The 23,372-nt window shown below is 39.4% G+C and overlaps 1 pseudogene; it reads left to right on the top strand.

Moving 5' to 3' along the window:
• The first annotated feature begins 5,245 nt into the window (after positions 1–5,245).
• Positions 5,246–19,611, top strand: LOC149215234 (E3 ubiquitin-protein ligase COP1-like; annotated as a pseudogene).
• The last annotated feature ends 3,761 nt before the right edge of the window (positions 19,612–23,372 follow it).

Raw genomic sequence — 23,372 nt, 5'->3', positions numbered from 1 at the left:
CAGTTGTTTTGCAATTTTTGCAAATTTGTAGGTCATGATGAGTGCCATTGTCGAAGCTATGAATTGATGATGGATAGAACCCCTACGTATAGAATGACAGCAGAGACTCGTCCTCAAGATTAGGGCACAACTGTGGTGCATGGAGGATTCCAAGGCTGAGGAAGAGGACGAGGAGGAGGCTTTGGAAGGGGTCGTGGTCAAATCATCTGTTACAATTGTGGGGAATTTGGCCATTTTGCACAAGATTGTCAAAATATAAGACACCCTTCCTGTCAATATTGCCAACAGTTTGACCATGTTATAGAGGATTTCCCTATGCTCATCGCGAAGATGGAAGAAAAGAAGACTCAGACCTAGTAGCCTATACAAAATATCCAAATGATGAGGTGAGAGCCTCAAAAAGATGGGCCTAGTGTCAATATTGTTACACAAAGAGGTATAACACCTAGAGAAGATAAGACGAAATAACATGAAGATGATGTGTGGGTGCACTAGGATACTAATAAGGAGACGAGATTTGATGTAAATAAGGTGAAGGAAACATTTATGGAAGAAAAGAGGAGCTTCGCAGATGAAGGAGCTTCTACATCAAGGAATCAAAATATGGGAAGGTCTGAAGAGACCAGTACTACATTGAGGAGAAAGACCCGTCACTATTAGCATCATTTTGAGAAACCTATATGAAACTCCTAAGAGATAAGAAGGGAGTAAAAAGACTACAAGAGTTTATAGATAATTTCACTAGTAAGGATAATCCTATACTACAACAACGCATAGTACATAAGGTGGGAAAAAGTAAGAAGAGAACTCGTCATGAAATTATATTAACTACCCAGATTGGAGAATATGAAATGGACGAGGTAATTCTTGATTCGAGGTCCGACACAAATGTTGTGCCAAAATAAACATGGGAATGAATGGGAAGACCAACGCTAGAGTGGTCCTAGATCCAGCTGAGAATGGCCATTCAACAAAATATTATTCCTATGGGGCGCCTACGTGGAGTGAATCTAAATATTGAAGGGGGCATGCCATAACCGACTTTGAAGTGATTGAAATAGTGGATGAAAGTAACCCATATCCAACACTACTTGGAATGGATTGGGCATTTGATATGAACGTAGTCATCAATCTGAAGAAGTGCAGTATGACATTTGAAAAGAAAGAACTAAGGGTGATTGTGCCATTGGATCCAGCCGAAGGTGCACGATATACTAAACCGGTCTACGATTATGAGGAAGACGGTGACATTGAGAAGATCTATAAGCTGACTGCATGGGATGAATATTGGATCAATCCTACGGTGGATGGGAAGATCAAGTGAGAGAAAGACAACTCCTGTAACTCAGATTCAGATGAGGAGCTCGAACAATGGCATAATCGATTGCATGAAGTATCATCACTATGTTGCAACAAGCTTACCAAATCATTACAATGTATATCCACTGAGGTACACAATTTACCATATTATGATGGTTTAGAGGATGTCGATTTATTTCTGGAAAAAAATTGAAATGGATGTACCAGAGGAACATTGGCTCTAAGGCTAGACATTGCTCTACGAGCTACACCCACCCATTGGTGGGGCACACATAAGAATAGTCTTCCAGATTGGAAGGAGTATTGGAGAACAATGAAGTTGAGGTTTGGGTACACCAATACCCGCATTGTGGAAAAATACACAGGGAAGGATGATCCGCTTGAGCACTTAGCTCATTAGACAAGGGCATGGGGAGAAGAACCGTAGCCGGAGTGGGTTCATATCTTTTGCCACTCTTTGGATACAATCATGATGAACTGGTATTTGGAAACGAAGATGCAACACGGGACTGCAGAATGGGATGTTTTGAAAGAAAGTTTTTTGTTAACTTTTAGCTTTGAATATTGATTTGAATGTATTGATGAGGTGTTATATGAGATTAAAGTTATGATATTCAGAATGCCTGAAGAACCAATTGAACGTATACAACCAGATTGAGGTATGCAACTGCACCATACACTCGAATGATAATGTGAGGATGGCAAGGAAGATCCTAGGAACATCCACATTCATGAGTTCAAAGGATAGCGTGAAGTCGAGAGAAATAAGGCAGAAATCCTTGATATATCATAGGCTTTAAAGGCAAAGCAGGTGAATATTGAATCGGAAGCACAACCAAAGTTCACGAACATAGGAGACTATTGGGATGAAGATACAATAGATAAGGCCACAGAGCTATTGCGAGAGTATCAAGACTTGTTTTCCACCAAGTTCTATGATCTAAAGGGGTAGTAGGTGATTTGGGAGTCATGAAGATCAATTTGAAGCTAGATGCAAATCCAGTCAAGAAACGCTCCTACCGATTAAATCCTAATTATAAGGAAAAAGTTCACAAGGAATTGGATAAAATGCTTGAAGTCGATATTTGTGAACCTATCAAGGAATCATACTGGGTTAGCCCCATGGTGGTTTAAGAAAAGAAAACATAGGGTGAAACTCAGATATGCATAGACTTAAGGAAGTTGAATGACGCATGTGTCCATGATCCATTCCTTATGTCATTCATGGATGAAGTACTGGAGAATGTTTGAGGATGGGAATCCTATTCATTCATGGATGGATTCCCAGGGTACAATCAGATCATGATCACGCTGGAAGACCGGAGTAGAACCACCTTCCTGACTGAATGGGGTTGGTTTTAGTATACAATGATGCCTTTCAGGCATAAGAATTCCCCTGCAATTTTCTCCAGGGTAGTAATTGCAGCTTTCAAGGAATTTATCCATAAATTTTTGGAGGTCTACTTCGATGAATTGACAGTGTTTGGGCTAGTAAAGTGACACATTGCTATTCTGTGCCTCGCCTTGGATACTTGTCAAAAGCATCAAATAGCCATTAATTTGAAGAAATGCATATTCTACGTACCATATAGGATACTCTTGGGCCATGTTGTTTGCAAGAAGGGATTGATGGTAAACCCTACCAAAATTGCAATAATCATCAATTTGGAGGCCCCAAAGAATGCTAAACAAATGTGTGCAACGTTGGGCCAGACGAGATATTATAGGATTCATCAAAGTGTATTCATAAATCACTAAACCTATGGAGAAATTGCTGAAAAAGGATTCGACATTTTTTTGGGACGAGGGCTTCTAGAAGAGTTTGGATATTTTGAAGGAGAAAATGGTCACCACGCCTATTCTAGTGTTCTTAGATTGGAAGAAGGAGTTCCATGTTCATGTAGATGCTTCCTGCATTGTGCTAGGAGCTATGTTGACCCAACTAGGTGAAGGAGATATTGACCATCCAATAGAATTTGCAAGTAGAAAGTTGTCAAAGGTGTAAAAGAACTATTCAACCACAAAGCAAAAAGGTTTAGAAATGGTGTATGCACTACAGAAATTTAGGCACTATCTATTGGGTGCACACTTCAAGATGTATACAGATGATTCTTCTCTGGACTAATTGGTCGACAAGCCTATGTTGGGGGGGGGGAGGATTTGTAGATGGTTGCTGCTTTTCCAGGAATATGATTTCAAAGTAATTCTAAAGCCCAGGCACCTGAATGTGGGTCCATATCACCTATCATGAATTGAGAATGGGGATGAGCCTACGAGTTTGGAGGAAGGGTTTCCTGATGTGTAGCTCTTTGTGGTTTGCACCGCAGATGATTATTTCACAGATATAGTTCAATTTTTATCTATAGACATTGCTCCTAAAGGGTATTCGACACAAAAAAGAAACAACTGGTGGTCTGGGCTGCAGATTTCTCTGTTATCATCAGACACTTATACAAATTTGGCTATGATGAAATACTGTGTAGGTATGTTCTAGAGTATAAGCGGAAAAGTATCCTTATAGAAGCGGATGGAGGAATAGAAGGAGGACATTATGCAAGAAGAGAAACTGCACAGAATATCCTACAGACAAGACTTTGGTGGCTGACTATGCATAAGCACTCCAAAACATATTATAGGGTGAGTGATGTCTTCCAAATGATGGGGAGACCATCACGAAGAGATGAATTTCCACTAAATCCGCAAGTGACATTGCAGGAATTTGATAAGTGGGAATTAGATTTTGTGGGACCAATATTGCCATTGGGGAAGAAGACAAGGGCCAGATATATCATTACCCTGACTAAAGACTTAACCAGGTGGGTGGAGGCACAACCTGTAAAATATTGTAGTGCTGCCACTGCTACGAAGTTTGTTTTTGAATATATCTTATCTCAGTTCTTTGTGGCAGTTGCAAGCCTTAGCAAGCGCTAGTGTGACAATCGTCGTAGAAAAACCCAAAAAAAATCCGCCTGAAGGGAAAAATGGATAAGTCCAAACAACCAATGGAGCCACTGGATCTAGCTGAGGAAGAACTATGTGGAGGAATAGAGGGGCTTGATTCATAAAAGGTTAAATCAATAACTCAATTTTCAAAGTATATCCCACCCCGAAAAGCCACCGCTAAAGTGCCGAAAGAGATAGACAATGTGAAGTTTATGGTTTCCACACTGTTGTTGCCGAAGAGTGTGTTGTTTGAGGGAAACATGTTGGACCGTATACTGAATCTAAAAATGGAGGATTGGGACCTTGGAGACCATGAGAAATTTCCACAATTGGCATCAAACAAGTACCTGAAGAAGGTCTACTATGAGGAGTCGGGCATCATGTGCCTTGAACCAATGAACTGGGTGGCTGGAGTTGGGGGTGCAGGGCTCCTAAACATGTTGTGGGTGCCGCTCCTAACCATTTGTGCGCACTAATTGTTTACACTAGTACACGATAGGTGTCTCTAGCTGGGAGAATCCATCCCAATCACCGACATGCTCATCCACCATATAACGTTGTTGCCATCCCATGGAGTGGACCCTATGGAGGCTTTCATAGGAAAGTCACAGGAAATAAGTTAGTGGACCAAATGAAGGGTGAATTTGGTATGGTTAAGAAGTCACACAGATACTCTATTTAGTCCATATCATATGGTGTAGTGTAGCTTGCTGCACAGATATTAGCTGGTAAGATCATGAGAAAGTGTCACACGGATGAAGTACTGGTGCTAGTCATTTCATTGGCTACGTCGTGCACTAGAGGAGTCCAGTATAACTAGGCTCAATATCTATGTAAAGAGTGTCTAGAGGATTGCAGGGAGGCCCAGGATGAGGGCAAGGAATTTCACTATGCCTGGTTGTTGTTGTTGATCGCTTCAGTGGCATGGAGGATGCCCGAAGAGAGCCAATTCACTTAGTAGGACTCAGTCCTACTAGAGGCAATGAAGTTTGCCTCCTTGTGGGCTACTAAAGACCCTGGGTGCATAGTGGAGGCAAAGACATTTTTCGTGTTGTTTGAAACAGAACTAAGAACAATGATCAACCAGTGGCCAAGATTGTCACCCACTTTGCATGCAGAGTACGCTAATATCTTTGATTTTAAGGCTGATTTACATAATTTGCATATTCTCGCAAAGAAAGATTCCTGGGGAATATGGCACAATTTGCCTTACTTGGTTTCCAAGGAAGATATCGTAGGGGTCATCAGCAAGTGGCCAAGTGACTGGCACACCCCTTCTGATATCAATGCAGGTACCAGCATGGCTACTAAAGGTTCAACAGTGCAGACCATGATAGTAGAAAAGAAGAAGGAATCACAGAAAGTTGTCAGTCGAGAAAAGGTTGTGCAGAAGAAAGAAGCTACTGTGAGGGAGAAAGAAGTGGCGGCCAAAGGAAAAGGAAGCAGTGTAGGAAAATACTACATCACAGGCCACCATCAATGTCACAAGTCAGATACCGATAAAACACAGGTGGAGGAAGAAACAGAGGCAGAGTTCGAGTCCCCCTTCATTGTCAATAAGCAGAAGAAGAGGACTTCCACAGGGAAGCGTAAGAAGCAAAAGTCTAGCAAAATAGTAGGCGCAACGCCCTTGGTCCTCATACAGGGTGACTTGGATGAAATTGGGGATGTGGTCCATGATGCGACAATGAACCTCATGAGCCACTTTGAAGTGCAGTACAAACAATCACTCAATAAAGTACAACAGGGCGTGTGGGACTTGCAGGTCCAAAAACCTCTCATTCAAGCGAGCATAGGACAGTCGAGTGCAAATGAAGCGAGATTGAATCAAGAGAGCGGGTCAGTCTTGGACGCATAAATCATTATGGACCTCCGCACCGTGCAATTTCTAGAAGGATCCCTATGCAGTGAGCTGAAGAACAGGGACAACTACTACATATGAAGAACCTGAGTTTGAATCTGGCCATGCTTCCCATTCAAACTTTGCATGAGCTACACCAAGGGGTGTTTGATGAACTCAGGATTCAGGAGAAACGCGCACTCTCGGTCATCAATGAAGTAAAGACTAATAAACAACAGATCTTTGAGGAAAAGGTGTAGGCCCTTAAGGAAAAGGAGGAAGTCACAGCACGAAGCCAACAACTCAAAGCAGCGATTGCACAGGCCTGCAGTGAGCTTCCAGAGCTCAAGATCCCAACAGAAGCGGACTCCGTGGAGAAGATTAAAAAGCTAGCCGCTTTAGTCAAAGAGTATAAGATGAAATTGGCCGAGGCAGGTTTGAGATCCAGCTGCAAATCTCAGAGTTACAACTAAAGTTGTAGCCCACTACCCCTCCCAAAGTCAAGGAGTAGCGCAATGCTACTATTAAAGAAGGAATGGACACCTTGGAAGATGTAGTCAATGAATGCATGGAGTTGTGGAACTTGCTGCAGGAGGATCCAACTCTACAAAATATTGGCATAGAAATAAGGGAAAAACAAATACAGTTTGACAAAATCAAGTCAACAACGCGGACCTTAGGACCAGTGCAAAGGTTTTCTATATTACAGGAAGGAAAGCTAATTCAAAAAGAAATTGATGAGCTACGTCATAAGGAAGATATAATCTCTTCAAGGATGCAGTCGTGGGAAGATGAGGCGAGTCAGTTGACTCTATCAATGTAGAGCAAGCTCAGAGGAATGCAGTAGACATAAAGGACCATGGAACTTGTAGTTGAAGGCACAACTACTGAAAAACTTATCGAGGAAGTGTGCCAACCTGCTACACAGCGAACAACATACCTGCAGGTGTTAAAGATTTTGTCAAGTGAGCTGCAGGCAAAGATCGAGTTGCCACCAGTAGAGTGAATTGAGGACGAGTCACGAAATTGTGTTGGGGGCCTGTTTAGATAGGGTCCCTTGGGGTAAATTTTGTAATCATTTTTGTTATCTATTTAAAGTCTCTGCATTTTGAGGTAGTGGAGTGTGAAGGTCATAGGAGTCAAAAGGGACTTTAGTCATTTAGTTTTTTAGAAAATAGGATGTTGTCTGACCTGCCCATGGTTCACGAACCATGGTATTGTAATGGAAAAAAATATATAAAGGAGTCATAGTGAGTCATATGAGGTAACTAATAATAAAATATCATGGCATGGGCAAGTAGTTTGAAGTAGGAAAGTTTGTTTTCTGTGCTTAGGAAAAGGGGAAGGATCCTATAGCCATGTGCATGAAGACTTTGGTAAGTCTGCAAGCTAAGTGCATCGGTCCTTTCAACTGTGTACGCAAGGAAGAAGAGTGTATAACAGAAGGATCATATCTAATACGGACTATTTTCGAGCAATAATTGTGTATCTGTACCTTTATATTTTCTTATGCAATTTATGTGTGTTCGCTTTGTTTTCAGTATTTATCTAAATAAACACTTAATTGGTGCATGAACGTGGTAGATCTAATAGTTTACTTGATGTTATGAATGTTTAAAGTGTTCCATGAAGGATTAGATTCTATTTTTAGTAAGTTACTATGATCTCTGCATTTTAAGGGTTAGGGTTTGCAAAGGTTTGGATCAAGCCCTAGAAGTAACAAAAACCCATCACAGAGACCTCTGGATGTAGAAACTTGGTTTTGTCACCCCTCCATAATGCTTCAGGTGAGACTGGAACCTACGCTAGACAGGTTGTTGCCGAAAGGGCCAGTAGTTTAGGGTTTTGTTGGTTGGTGCAGCTAACTCTGAACCTGGGTCACGACCCCTCAAGCCAACAATATCCGTTGAGGGTTTTTCTCATCCAGCGTCAGAATCATACATGAAACATTTCATATGCAGCTAAGCATGTTTGAACCCTCTATAGTTTTCTCTTGTTCCACCTACTGTATTCTCCCAACAATTTCAGCTCTGCATCCAGTCGCTTCTTTTTGTAGGGCCACAGGGCTTCTTGAATGTCTTCCCATCTAAAAGCATTTGAATGCTTATAAAAACTGAAAAAACAAAAACAAAATCTAATGAGAGGAAAGCTGAACAAGGAATGAGGAATGTATATTGTTGAGTATTTATTAATTCTCAGTTTATCCTTTTATTTCATGAGTATGTGTGATTGTTAAGTTTATTCACCTTCTTTCCATTACTTATATTCCTATTGTGATATTCATTTCCAAAGAAAAACAAGCTCTCCTTGAAGGTTAATGATATAATGTGTTTTCTCATTCCATTTTAAGAACACTCTAACCATCAAAATATTTTCATTTTGTGCACTATGTATTGTTAAATCCAATGAATAAAATATTACTTTGTGAATTGTTGAATAAAATAGTATATTGACGATCTTTTCAATATTTTCTCATATGTTTTCATTTGAAATATGATATAACAAACTTACAGAAGTATAGGTATCATTGAAGAAAATGAAACATAGATTTTCTTTACAGACAAATACATGAACATTTAGAAATATCACATGAATAAAATATTTCATTGTATGTCCAATAAAATACTTTTCAAATTCACTAGCGAATGAGTGATTTTTTTGTAGCATCTTTAATTTTTTGATTTATCCTATGTTTCAATAGTGTGTCATATTTTTTTATTATTTTCTCATAGATAAGATAGTTCATTCATGTCCTATATCTTTCACATATGGTGTTAATATCTCACAAGTTTGCACCCCTAGATTGATAATTTAATTTCTAGGGTTTTAGTTAGTTAAATTGACTTACAACATCTTACTCAAATGATGCATGCCACAAAACGAAACTATTGTGTCATGTGATCCTCCTATTTTTTCTAGGTTTTGTGCCTCTATTTTGCACATCACTCACTCATCCAAGTCATGCTAGTCATGTGCCCCCTCAATTCATTTCAAACTCCCCTTGCAATCGACGATAGACTTAAACTCACACTTCTTCATTTTCTTGCAATGTCTGCATTCATATTTCCTCCTCTCCACTCAAATAATGCACTCAAGTATAGTAATTTTGGTTCATAGTTGAACCTATATCCCTCTAGATGGAGACCAAATTTTGAAATCTAGAAAGTGCTAAATAACTCTCACTTATCAATAATAAAAAGAACCAACAAGTTTTCATCAATGAAGAGTTAATTTCAATTTTGTGGTACTTCCTTACACAAGACCAACATGAATGGTTTCTCCTTCAAAAAATATTTAAAGAAAGAAGAAGGAAATTGGTTGTTTTTCCATCTTCTCATCTTCATATAGCATCTTAGGGAATCAGAAATGAAGGTCATATGCCAAAGATATCACTATTTTCTCCACATAATTTTTTTTATTGTTACTCCAATACTTCCATTTTATCATTATATCCATTATCAAGTCCATTTATCTATTTTCCATTTCCCCAACTAAGTGCTATTTTCATGTGGAATTACCTTACCTTATTACTTAATTATTTGTGTGACCATTTCTCACATTTAGTCATTTTCCAAGTGTGCATAATACCATACTTCATATTTTTCCATACATTCATGTACCCATATTTCATATTCATTGAACCCATACTAGTTCTATGGAGTGCCATACTTTGTATTTATTTGCACATTCATGTACTCATACTTCATATTTCTCCACAGATTCACTCATGTACCCATTATTCATATTTCTCCATATCCATACTATTTATGAATGCTACTTTGTATTTATTTGCACATCCATGTATTCATACTTCATATTTCTCCACACATTCACTCATGTACCCATTCTTCATATTTATCCATACCCATACTAGTTATGAATGCAATAATTTATATTTCTCTACACATTCATCTACACATACTTCATAATTATTCATACCCATATTTTCACTCGCTTTTACCTTTAACATTTAGTAAATTTTTTTCATATCCTTTATTTTTCCACATTTATCTTATATAAATTTCCTTCTCCCTTTCATATGGCATGTGGAAAAAAGGTGGACCTATCTCTACTATCATTCAAAAGGTATTGATTGAATACAGATGACTAAATAGTGACTTGGTACAGTTGTAAGCTTTAAGATGACAACCAACGACTATATTATCCACAAGCTATGCAAAGGTTCTATGGCTCTTTCTAATTCATACACAGATAATATGAGGAGACCATTTGTTATAGACATTTTTGTGCCTTACAGCATTGAGCATGAAATGTCCATAATCTAAGGGATCCAAAGTCCCTAAACATGTTGTTCCTACCCCTAGAGGAACAAGGCTAACAAACCACAGCAATTCACAGAAGTTCTCCACCAAAAACTGCTCAAAACAAGTCAAATCAGGATCATTTCAGTGGCTACACTAGCTGTTTGCGCTGAATGTCAAAGCCAACACTGGCTACCTGCGTTGAATGTCAAATGGAACACTGGCTACCTGCGCTGAACGAGAATGGACAAGTGGCAAGCTCATTTCTCAAGGTGTCAAAACCCAGGAAGCTTCCAAAATGACACTTGCCTCAGGGAATTCGACTGGTGATGAGTAAGAGGTTCCAAATCTCCAAGTGGAAGCAAGAACCTCCAAGTGGAATCAAGAACTGACAGAGGGAGAGGACACTAGTCAGATCTCAAGCCGACTCATCCTCTCTCCAAACATCTATATATGGATCTCTCCTCCATGAGATCTAGAGGCTGGAATTTTGTTATTGCAAAGAATTGCTGTTGGTTTGAGATTGGAATCATTAGGTGCTTAATGCTTTGAAGGGGCTGAAGATAGGAATTCCATTTGCTGGGAAGGAGATGCTGGATTGGAGCCCTCTGGGTTGTATCTCTTCCTGAACCTTGTTATTCATCAATAAAGCTATCTTGGTTTCTCCTATATGCTGATGTATTCTTGATGTATGATTGCATTAGTATGTTTAGTTTATTTCTAATCCTGAACTAGTTATGAATATGAATCTATGTCTTGTGTAGTGTTCTCTTCTTGTGATCTTGCAGAAACCTCTTGAAGCTGGGCGAGCGAGAAGGAAAGTAATTGGGAACTCTCCAAGAGAAGAGAAGCTGGATCGAGGGACAAACGGAAGACACCGGTTAGTCCATCTATCTCTCTCTTCATTCTTAATTCATAAAGGAAGAATACTAGAATAGCTCTCTGTTTGTTGCTAAGGCACTGTCACACCTTAGGTGGATAGGATCGTCCTGCATAGGCATTTTTCCCCACAACAAATTAGCGACTCCACTGGGGAGATCTGTTTAGTCATTTTATTTGTGTTTCTATCATTATTTGTTTCATAGACTTGACAGCAACAATCGAACTGCATCTGCTATTCCCAGATGCAAAGTAGACAGTTGCTGCTTTGATCCAACCACTGGACTTGTCTATGATCTGAAAAATGGACTCACAAATGATTTGATGATCCTTTGTGATAGATCTTAGTACCCCTCAAAGCATCCCTTTGATTGTACCTTGCTTGTTGCTTTTATTTGGCCTGAAACAGTGAATTAAATAGTAATCTGTGACCGAGAACCTGTGGGAAACGAGAGTTTCTTCTTCAGCGCAGACCCAGTGAAGGGATTCTGCATTTCAACGCAGGTCCCGTGAAGGCTACCTGCGCTGAATGTCAAAACCCCTGTGTTGAGGTTGCGCTGAACCAGTTTGCCCTTGTGCAGCTGGGGTTCTCTGCTCTGTTTTTCCTTGTTTTGATCTCTGATTTTTGCAGCCTGTAACTAGCATAGGTACCAGTCTGATAACTCCTTTTCTTTGCTTAGATTCCGCCTCCTTTTGTACAAAAAGACTGTGAGTGTTTTTATGTGTTTTTGCGTCATTTGCAGTCTTCCTTTGCATGAGTGAAATAATCATCCTGTAGCCCTTGATTCAGATCTATTGATTGTGATCTTAGAAGAGAGTTCATTGGCTGTTTGCAGATTGATTATACATTTACTCTTGCTTATTGGTTTGAGTTTGTCTCTTTTAAGTGTCGAAACAAGTATTCATTTCGAAAATCGTTAAGTGTTGTAATCTCTTCTACCTTCTCTGATTTCGGAAAAGTAAACTTGTTTGTATTGGTCATTTAAAAGCAAATTCAAAGTTCTACAAAAAGCTTTCTTTGTAGGCATCAATACTAAGAAAGCGGAAAACAAACACCTGCATTGTGCATTTGCATCTTGATAGTTTGCATGTTTGATTTAGGAAAAGTGCATTAGAGTGTGCTGATTGCTCTTTGAGAAATGATGGTGTCTTTCTTTTCCCTTAGTAGCTAGGATTTTCAAAGTTGAAAAGATATAAAGCTTGCTTATCATCTTTAGACTGCATTTAGGAATTTGTATCGTACATCTCGTGGTGAACCTTGAAAGGCAAACTTTAAAAAGATCAACCTAAAATAAATTGAATGAACTTAACAACGCTTTGCAACATAACGCACAACATAGAGGTCTAGGCTAGAGACGTGTTCCGGCGTCGTTAAGCCTGGTGACTGTCGATCTCGTGGATGGTGGGTGATTCCTCCTGAGGGACGATAGCGCCAGTACGGATTGTGCTCCCACGTACCGTCGCGTATATATTGGGAGACCCCTATAGGCATAAAACCTTTATCCTTAGGAAGCCGTGTCGGCCGCCCTACTGATCGCAATGCACTGAACACAGCATTCAGGAAGATCGACCGCCCATACCCTAAAAAGTATTCTGCGGTTTTGCGAAAAGTTTGGCACACCCTCTGCCTAGAACTCCAGAGCAGTTTCTTTTGGCCTTTTTCAGACTCTATAACAGAAAAAGTCCATCCGAGCATTTGTCACTTCGGGCTCGTTAAAACATCGAAGGAGACTAGAGTCATCTTTAGCTTTTTCTCGACTCTTTAAAACTGAAAAAGCAAGTTGTGTCTAAGCGTCGTTAAAAATTTATTTTAAACGGAACAATCACCCTTTATTCCTGTGTTGATCTTTAGGTTGAAAAAATGGAGCACACCAACCAAGGAATTCCCCTTGGTGGAAATCCTAGTCCCTTCTCCTCTTGGGGAGATGTTGGTGCGCCCCATATGGCCACATTGTCGCTTCCAGGACTGACAATTGGCCTGCCGGTCTGGCTCTTTTCAACCAATGTCACTCAGAACACCACCATTCCTGAACAGTCAAGTCAACAGTTAGACCAGACCAGAGTTGCCAACCAGCCTTCTACTTCATCTAACTCTTCCTCTCCTCCTTCCTCTTCGCTTGACGGAACTGGTAAAACAAAAAACCAAGTTCCTAAGGAGAAGAAGGAAAAGAAGAAGAAAGAGAAGAAGAAGAAGGAGCCGAAAGCGACTGGGGGCAAACAAGTGTCGTCTGACAAAAATCCACACACAGCACTGACTAGGCCTAAATCGCCATGTGTCATATGCAAGGGAGACCACTTCCACAGAGATTGTCCCTGCATCCCTCGGATACTAAGGGACTGGTCTCCCCGTTTGCACAATTCGGTAGCATCAACCTCTGATAGCCATGTTGACTGCTCACCGTCGACTAGTGAAAGTGAAGTCCCAGGACGGAGAGGGAAAGCTAGATTTCCCTGCAAACTGTGTGAAGGCGACCATGCCATCCACCGTTGTCCCTTCTTAGACGAGGCTAAAAGAGTTCTGGAAGATCGCCCGATTTTACGAGCGCAACTTCCTCCTGGATATCAAAAACTCCTGCCAAGTCCTTCACTAGTTGAGAACCCGGCTGGCCCGCTCAGGTGGTCAGCCGAAGCACCTATCATTGAAGATGAACCGTCTGGATCCATGCCTGACGAAAGTCAAAAGGTTGAGACGACAGTTGACCCGGTTTTGCCTTCAGAGGCTCTATCTTCGAATGATACCATCACAGAGGAGAATAAAGACGACACCGTCCAAATTCTCTTCATCAACACAGACTCCGACGAACAAGGGGGAAATTTTCCCATTCCTTTGTCGCAGGAAGGAACTTCGTCAGAGTCATACCCGGCCGTCTATTCGGTCCCACCACCAAGCAACCTAGTTGTCTCGTTCGACTGGAACCAACTAGGCAGACCCCGGTTATCGGCAAGCATACCATTCAGAATTATCGTTCAAATATACAGAATGGTAATGGCTGGCACTATCATTGATGAGGGGGCATCTGTGAGTATCCTTTCCTCTATTGCTTGGAAAGCTCTTGGTTCGCCAGCGCTTTTGCCTGAAATGAGAAATCTATCAGGCTTTGATAAAGGAACCAGTCGACCTTTAGGGATCCTCCCCAATGTGCCCATAACATTGAAAGGGAAGACCGTTCAAATGAACGTGATGGTCGTTCAAGGACCCTTGGATTATAACCTACTCCTTGGACGAGACTATATATATTGCATGGGAGCCATCGTCTCCTCACTCTTTAGAGTAATGTGTTTTCCGTATGAAGGAAGAGTGGTCAAGCTCGTGGACCAACTTTCGTTTCCCGGATCACGCATCGCAAATAGTCATGTACCATCCCTAAATGGTCTCTTCACGCAAGAAGTGTCTCAACCCACGGTCCGTCCTCCTGATGAGCGCGAGTAATCCGGGAGGATATGACTGGAACCCAGGGGGCATGCGTCCTGGTCTGCTTCGGCAGGGAAACTTTGGGTATAGAGTAGGTTTCCGCGGGAGAATATGACTAGTCTGTACCCCGTCCGTCTAGGAAGAGGGTTATTCTAGAATAAGATTCTTTTGTCAAAGTTATGTGAGTTGGCGGGCATCGTCGCTCACCTTTGTCTATTTCGGTAGACATTGCCGAGGAACTATTTTGTTTGAAAGATTAACGAGACAATCTTTGGGTAACCTGAAAGAGGTAAGCCTCTCTCGTTAAAACAAATGTTTTGGTGGAAGTGAAGTAGAGGTAACCTTGAAATCGTACTTTATACCTGGGGGTATGCAAACCTTTTGGAGTGGAAGCAAAGAGCGGTTATTTATCTGTTTTTTGGGTTAGCCGTTTCCTAACTTTCATAAAGAAAGGATGCGGGGCATAGCTTTGTGAGATGAAGCTCCATAAAAAATAGAATCTCAATGAGACACTCTTATCATATGACTGGCATATTCGAGCAGTTTTAGCACATAGTTCATGCTCGTTAAAAAATAAACGCAAGATCCGAGCAGTTTTAGCACATAGTTCATGCTCGTTAAAAAATAAACATAAGACCGAGCAAATGTTTCCACCCGCGTTTAAGCTCGTTAAAAAATGAACTATCCCGGTAAATAACCACTGTGAATGTAATATCATCAGCCATTAAAGCCTTGGTCGTGTTTGCACCGTCACCTCCACTTTTCATTTGGCCGATCGTTCACCTCCATATGATTGTTTACCCATTTTGAGGAACAGCTGCGAAGAGTGATTTCACCTAGCCATCCTTGTGACATTGCCGTGATTGGAAAATTCCAACCTGTACCTGGAATCAGCTGCTAAACCTGTTTATCACTCGTTCCTCAAAAGACGAGTCTTCTTTAAGCTCTTTTCATCTGACTCGTAAAATATGAAAAGATTGCCGAGTTCTGGCCTTCCAGCTCGTTAAAGCGACCGGAAGTGCTATCCCTCCTCTAGATTTTAATCTTTTTGGACCTGAGGGATTATTGCACAAAAAGATCGAGCGCTTGTTTTATTCGGCTTGTTAAAACTATCGAAAACTCATCCCTTCTGTATTGTTTTATACTTTTTTGGACTTAAGGGATTAGATGACGAAAAAGGACTTTTGGAGTTAACTTTATGTACCTTTTCAGACTCTCTAAAAATGAAAAGGACCGAGTTATCCTTGTCGTTAGACTCGTTAAAATCATTAAATAGCGACAAACTTGTCTTTAGACAAGAACGAGTTTCACTATCGCTAGGCTCGTTAAAACATAGCGATGGGCTTGCCCGAAGGGCAGGTTATAGAACAAGCATATGTTATCCTCCTCAAGCTTGACTAAAATAAAGAGGTACTGGTCAGCAATGACTGGGGAAAAATTGGGAGAAACTAAAGAAAACTTTGATGGTAGCAAGTCGCTCTTGAACATGACACTTTTCCTCCGTACCACAATCGGGTTGGGTTGTCTCATTCACCAGTCACATCCATGGTCTGGCCATACCATCCATATTTGGGGTAATGCTACCAATCCATCGCATCAGTGTCGCCATATGTTCAAGAGAAGTCGTTCAGAAAAGTCAACCGTGTCCCATCCACTGCCATACATTATCCTTCATCCTTTCATGACCGCCACCCTGAATCATATGTCACAGATCGTTTTCACCTCCATTAAAATCATTAGCTCCGTTCCGCGTCACTGATGTGGGATTCATTAAGGCCCTCCTTTGACGGATCACTTCTTGTCGACATCAGCTCATTATCCAAGAAGTTGATCTAGGAACAACCCCCTCAGTACTTTGAAGCTTGCATGCCTCAATGGCAAGTTTCTCACTTCCGGCGACAGGTATACATCAATGACCTTCGACCGAAAGATTTTGCGTGGTGTTCGACGCCAAGTCCTTTATTCACACCACGTGAATTGTACTGCAGTACCTTGAGGGTCATTATCATTATCGGTGATTCCTCTCGCGCTTGTTAACGGTTTACCTCATTGACCGGTAATCAAGCGATGTCTTTCCATGTTCGACTTCAGAACAATTCTCACATGGATCGACTTGTACTTAGAGTGAAGATCGAACGAGTTTGAAGACCCCGGATCTAGTTTCATCCATCCAGGCTGCGATATATATTCAGAAAAGATAAAGACATTGACATGTACATCATTGCAGCAGATAATCATCCTACTCAAAGGATGATAATTTCATCAAAATTATCAGTCTACCATTAGACGATTGTCTGTTCTATGTACAGAAAAATGAATTTATAAAGCTGAGCATGGGAATGCCTGCCTCAGCTAGATCATGAAAGCAGTATGAAAAATAATGTATTGTATTGTATCTTATTACAGGTCTCCTCCCAGCATTGGATGAACTTCGGATCCCCCTGATAAAGCATTTCACCCGATAAATGGCCTCATACTTTAGGGGGCAACTGTTATAGACATTTTTTTGCCTTACAACATTGAGCATGAAATGTCCATAATCTAAGGGATCCAAAGTCCCTAAACATGTTGTTCCTACCCCTAGAGGAACAAGGCTAACAAACCACAACAATTCACAGAAGTTCTCCACCAAAAACTGCTCAAAACAAGTCAAATCAGGATCATTTCAGTGGCTACACTAGCTGTTTGCGCTGAATGTCAAAGCCAACACTGGATACCTGCGTTGAATGTCAAATGGAACACTGGCTACCTACGCTGAACGAGAATGGACAAGTGGCAAGCTCATTTCTCAAGGTGTCAAAACCCAGGAAGCTTCCAAAATGACACTTGCCTCAGGGAATTCGACTGGTGATGAGTAAGAGGTTCCAAATCTCCAAGTGGAAGCAAGAACCTCCAAGTGGAATCAAGAACTGACAGAGGGAGAGGACACTAGTCAGATCTCACGCTGACTCATCCTCTCTCCAAACATCTATATATGGATCTCTCCTCCATGAGATCTAGAGGCTGGAATTTTGTTATTGCAAAGAATTGTTGTTGGTTTGAGATTGGAATCATTAGGTGCTTAATGCTTTGAAGGGGGTGAAGATAGGAATTCCATTTGCTGGGAAGGAGATGCTGGATTGGAGCCCTCTGGGTTGTATCTCTTCCTGAACCTTGTTATTCATCAATAAAGCTATCTTGGTTTCTCCTATATGCTGATGTATTCTTGATGTATGATTGCATTAGTATGTTTAGTTTATTTCTAATCCTGAACTAGTTATGAATATGAATCCATGTCTTGTGTAGTGTTCTCTTCTTGTGATCTTGCAGAAACCTCTTGAAGTTGGGCGAGCGAGAAGGAAAGTAGCTGGGAACTCTCCAAGAGAAGAGAAGCTGGATCGAGGGACAAACGGAAGACACCGGTTAGTCCATCTATCTCTCTCTTCATTCTTAATTCATAAAGGAAGAATACTAGAATAGCTGTCTCTGTTTGTTGCTAAGGCACTTTCACACCTTAGGTGGATAGGATCGTCCTGCATAGGCATTTTTGCCCACAACACCATTTCTTTATAATTTGTTATAAATTCACTCCCATGATGCGTGTGGGGCAAATAAGTTTGATTTAGAAATCAAAAGCCAAGATTTAAGTGGAGTAGATCAACAATTGTTGAGTCATTATCTTCTAGATGCCATTTTTTGAGCTCTCGAGGTCCAAATTGAGAAAATGAGAGCTAATTAGAAAACTAAAGACATGAAGAAGAAAATGAAAATGGCTTTTATGGTTGTAATAACAATTATGAGTACTAGAATTCACAAGGAAAAGCAGATTCCTTACACAATTTGATGATTTATAAGAATGTTACTTGCAAAAACAGAGACATTGGGCCCCTCAATTACAAAAACAATGTGATGGTGGTTTGCGAAAAGAAAGTGATGGAAATAGTGTTATTAGAGAAGGATATCATGGATACCTTGAGAAATTCCAATATATTCTCATGGAATTTACCTGATACAACCATTTGCGGGTCATTTCAGAACTTCGACATGGAGACCTTTTTCACTATGCGAATATTGTATTGAGCATTGAGTTTGTGCAAGATGATGAACTATTTGCAACTGCTAGATTTCCCAGAAGAATCAAAGTTTTTGACTTTGAAACAATAGTGAATGAACCTACATTTGTGCATTATCCTATTGTGGATATGTCCACTCAATCTAAGTAAGTGGCTTGAGCTAGAACAAGTATATTAGTTCTCAGACTGCTAGTAGTGATTATGAAGGCATTGTTACTATCTGGGATGTAAATACTTTTCATAGTTTCATTATGTATTAATAACATGAAAAAATGAGCATGGAGTGTGGATTTTTCATGCACAAAGCCAACCAGGCTCATCTTAGGGTGTGATAATGGAAAGGTCAAGGTGTGGTGTACATGGAAAGAAACAAGTGTTCTCAATATTAACATCAAAGCAAATATTTTTTGTGATGAGTACAATCCTAGATCAACCTATTATGTTTTGGTTGTTTCAAAATATAATCACATTCATTATTATGACTTTAGAAATCCTATTGTTTTAGTATACGATTTTAATGGTCCTAGGAAAATAGTTTCCTATGTTAAGTTCATTTCAACAAATGAACTAGTTTTGGTATCTAGTACAAACAATACGCTATGCATGTGGGATGTGAGGGATAATTTCCTTGTACGGACATTTAAGAGGCACACTAATGAGAAGAAATTTATAGGCTTAGAGTCAACTATGAATACATATCCTGTTTCTACAAAACAAATGAGGTGTTTGTGTATCATAAGGCTATTTCAAATCTTGTTGCTTGACATCAACAGTCCAAACTTGGGTGACTTTGAGAATGACACATCACATTTCATAATCATTGTTTATAAGAAGACTGAGATCCCTACAATGTTAGCTTATAATAGCCAAGGAACAATTAAAGTTCTTGTAGTTGCACTGTGAATTTCAAGTTTCTCATATAATCCTTCATGGCCTTTCCTAAACAACAAAGTTGGAGAGAATTTTGAAATTTGTTAAATTAAGATTCTTTTTGCAAATTAGCTCTTTGGATTTCTTGTTGCCTGAGAATGTTGATAAATGGGGTTTATGTGGATTATATGAAACAATTTTTAGTTTACCCATATATCTATAGTGCCATATGCTTCTGCAAATTTATCGGTTTTCATTAACCTATAATAGAATAGCCATCGTATCTTTCAGTAATGCAGTATCTTATTACATGTTCTATATACCCCTCTTAACACTGATTTGAAGGAATATCAACCTCAATTTTGGAAACTTCTCTAGGCTGGGGCGAGCCCATTGGTGAAGCCTCGGGCTATGAAGGCTAAAAATATTTACGTGTGTTAGAACTCATGGAAAGGTTCCAGGTAGAAAAGTGTGTTAATATCTTTAGAAACTTGAAGTGAATTACTCTATAGTATTCCCAGACAAACTTGAATGGTGTATATTCCTATTTCGAGAGATCAACTTCTTCGCTTCTATCATATTTACTGTTTGTTGCATTTCTATGATAATCACCTCTCTAATTTCTACCAAAGTATAAGTTCAAACATTGTCAACAAACTCAATATTTCGTTGAAGTGAGTCTTAATAATATTCATGGAAATAGTTTTCTCATTCCATGTGATAGATGCCTTAAGTAGTGAAAATATTATTTGGCCTCAAACCCTTAAAATTCTTTAAGAGATTAGAAGATCACATAAATATAAAAGAACATCATGTTCATTCATGTCCATTATTAATATCAATTATAAAAATCTAATTTAATGTCATAACATAGCCACACAACAAATAATGGTTGTTATTGGATTATATTAATGTGTTAAATGAATGTATATGGATTGTTACTTGAAAGCACTACATCACAACATGATAACATCACTATGTGGAGCTCACCACCTATCTAACGACTTGGTAACACTCCTCAAGTGAGACCTTCCTTGCTTCATAAATTGATATTGCTAATGCTAAACTAGTACAATGTTTGTTGGACACTTAAGTGGACCCTAGTTTACCAATTAAAGCCAAAAAAATATGTTGTTGGGACCAAAACATGATTCTAAGGCCTTAGAAAAATGAAGAAACAATTGGTTAAACCATAAGTGGAAGATTTCTTTGATGATATAATGAAATATTTTCTAGCAAGGATGCCCCATTGCTTTATTGGAGAATGGAAAAATTCAAGGATACATTCATGTAAGAAGACATATTTGAAATTTTATGGATAGAGTTTTCTAGTGAGTTTGTGTGAATGATTGCATAAGCTTGATTAAGCCCCACATAACCATTGAGGAAAGAAGAAGACACGTAAGTTGAATCTGAAATCAAATAACTTTGGAGCGTTGTGATCACTTGGTTAATCGAGCAATAGACTTTTTGGGGGAGCAAACAATGGAAGGATACATTGTATCTAGCTTGTAATAGAATTGTAATAGTTGTACTAAAAAACAAAGCACTAGTTTCAGAATGGGTTCTGAGATAGATTAGTGAACACAAACCTACAAGGATAAAAAATTTGTTGGTGAAGGAAAAGTTATTTCCTACTAACCCACTAAACATGGTGGTGTGAAACCTTGCATTAAGGAATGGGTTACAGTGTGGTTGGTAGAGATGAGAGCTAAAAGGACCAAATGATAATTGAGAACACAAAAACAAAAAATAAAGTTGAACAATATTTGAAGAAATAGAGATAACTAACAAATGGTGGTTGGAATATATATGAGCAAATGAAGAAGGAAATGAGGGGTTGCAAAAGGATATTAGAGAGGAAGGGAGTCGTGAAGTGAGGATGAGAGAGGTGGAGAGTTTGAATAGGAAAGGTGAGTTGGAAAGTGAATGGTTTTGAAACAAAGGGTTTATGATAAAATATAGCTCAATAAGGAGTATTAGTCAAGGCACCTCAATGAGGTCTAATGAACACACTGGAGTTGAGTTATGAGAGAAATGTGAGTATAAAGTTACAAGTTTGATGCAATGTAGCATGACACTGTGGATGAGAATGAATGAAATGAATGAATGTGAAACCATATCCTAAGGCAAACAGATGTTCCCCAAATATTTATGGAGGACGAGAACCTAGTAGTGGGAATCGCACTAAAAAATAACAAAGTTGGCATCATAACTATCCCACCCCTTGTGCTTCTTAAATACAATTAGGTAACACTCCACTAGCTTGTTAATAATGGTTCAATTCCACCTAGTACTTAGCTTACTTATGAAGGAACAATAAGAAATAGAGGAATTAGTCTTAACAATAGTGTAAGTTTGAATATTAGGAGTGGTGAAATTGGGAGTTTTAGTTATTTAGAGAAAAGAAAGAGTTTTATGAGTTTTAGTACCTATGATGCTTTGAATTATAACCTAGGAGCATGTAGGACAAATAATATTAGAGTGATGTACTATTTACAATTTTTAGTCATATGTAAATGCTTTGGAAAAAAACATAATGATACACATACCTTGATATATTCAAACCCTAAAAATGTTGTTCTTAAAATCTTGTGTATAGTTACCTAATGTTATTCCAGTAGAATATCACAATTACTTATGTTAGTAATGGTGTGATCAACTTTTTCACTCTTACATGAAATTTTTCTAGACATGTACCCCATCAAGCATAAATAATCCTAACATATACCTTTGAAGTAATATAAATCATCCTATGACTATCCTCAAAATAATTCTCACCCATCGCCTTGGTGATGGTGTTAGTCTTGTATCAAAGTGGCGTGAGCTTCTTATGGGAGTTTGTAAATAAGAAAGTATTCTTATCAACTTAAATCTAAGCATCCATATTTTATTGAGTTGCAGTAGAAGGAAAAAGTGAATAAGGAAAATAGGGCACTAGAACAAGAGACTGACACTTTCATCTTTAGAGGTTACTTTAGGGTTGAACATGACCTTGTAAGTTGTAACCAAATCTAATTTTTTTTCACAATTACCAACTTCAAATATACTTATCTAGATTGTTGTATTTTTTGTGACTAGAATCAAAGTTGTATTCAAAATGGTACACCTGTAACTAGGGTTGGTGTGTCAATGAAATTCCATAAAAAGAGCGATGACACTCCAATGTCATCATTTAGTGCAAAGAGAATGGTAAGTTCCCAACCTATTCTTATATTGATGTAGTTTTTTTTTTAATGTTAATGACCTCGATTCCATATTGGTCCACTACTCCACCACTAGGTTGAAACCACAACCCATACCACATCACCTTGGCTCCATTCATCCTGACGTTCTTCTGCTTGATCCTTCATTTGTTTCTCCAGCTAGAACTTGTAGGTTGACTTAGTTGTGGGTCTTCCTTACACCAATGGAAGTGAAACCAAGCTTGCATTCCTTGCCACAATAGACAACTTACATCATTCCGTTAGATCCTTCCCAGTGCATTCATTACCTCCACCTAGAATTCCTCCAGGGTAAAATCAGGTGATGTCATCTCGCACTTGGGTTCTCGAGGCTTCTACCCGAGCACCTTGTTTATTTTCCTTTAGCCGTTCAGAACACATGGAGGCAATGGGCTACTCTGGTGCAGTTTGTTGCTTCTTACTGGCCCATGTAGTTGTACCATTTATTGGTACATAATGAGGATGTATTACAACCACCAAAGGAGGATACATTACCCATTCCAAAGGAAGTCCCATCCCATGGGGGATTTACCTTGTTAACCAATACCTTACCATGTTCATTCATAAATG

The sequence above is a fragment of the Pinus tabuliformis genome, chromosome 1_1 (genome assembly GCF_031772625.1).
Source record: "Pinus tabuliformis cultivar Carrire ecotype Pingquan chromosome 1_1, CPIR1, whole genome shotgun sequence".
NCBI lineage: Eukaryota > Viridiplantae > Streptophyta > Pinopsida > Pinales > Pinaceae > Pinus > Pinus tabuliformis.
Note: the sequence above shows the minus strand (reverse complement) of the source record. Positions and strands in the feature narration are given on the sequence as shown.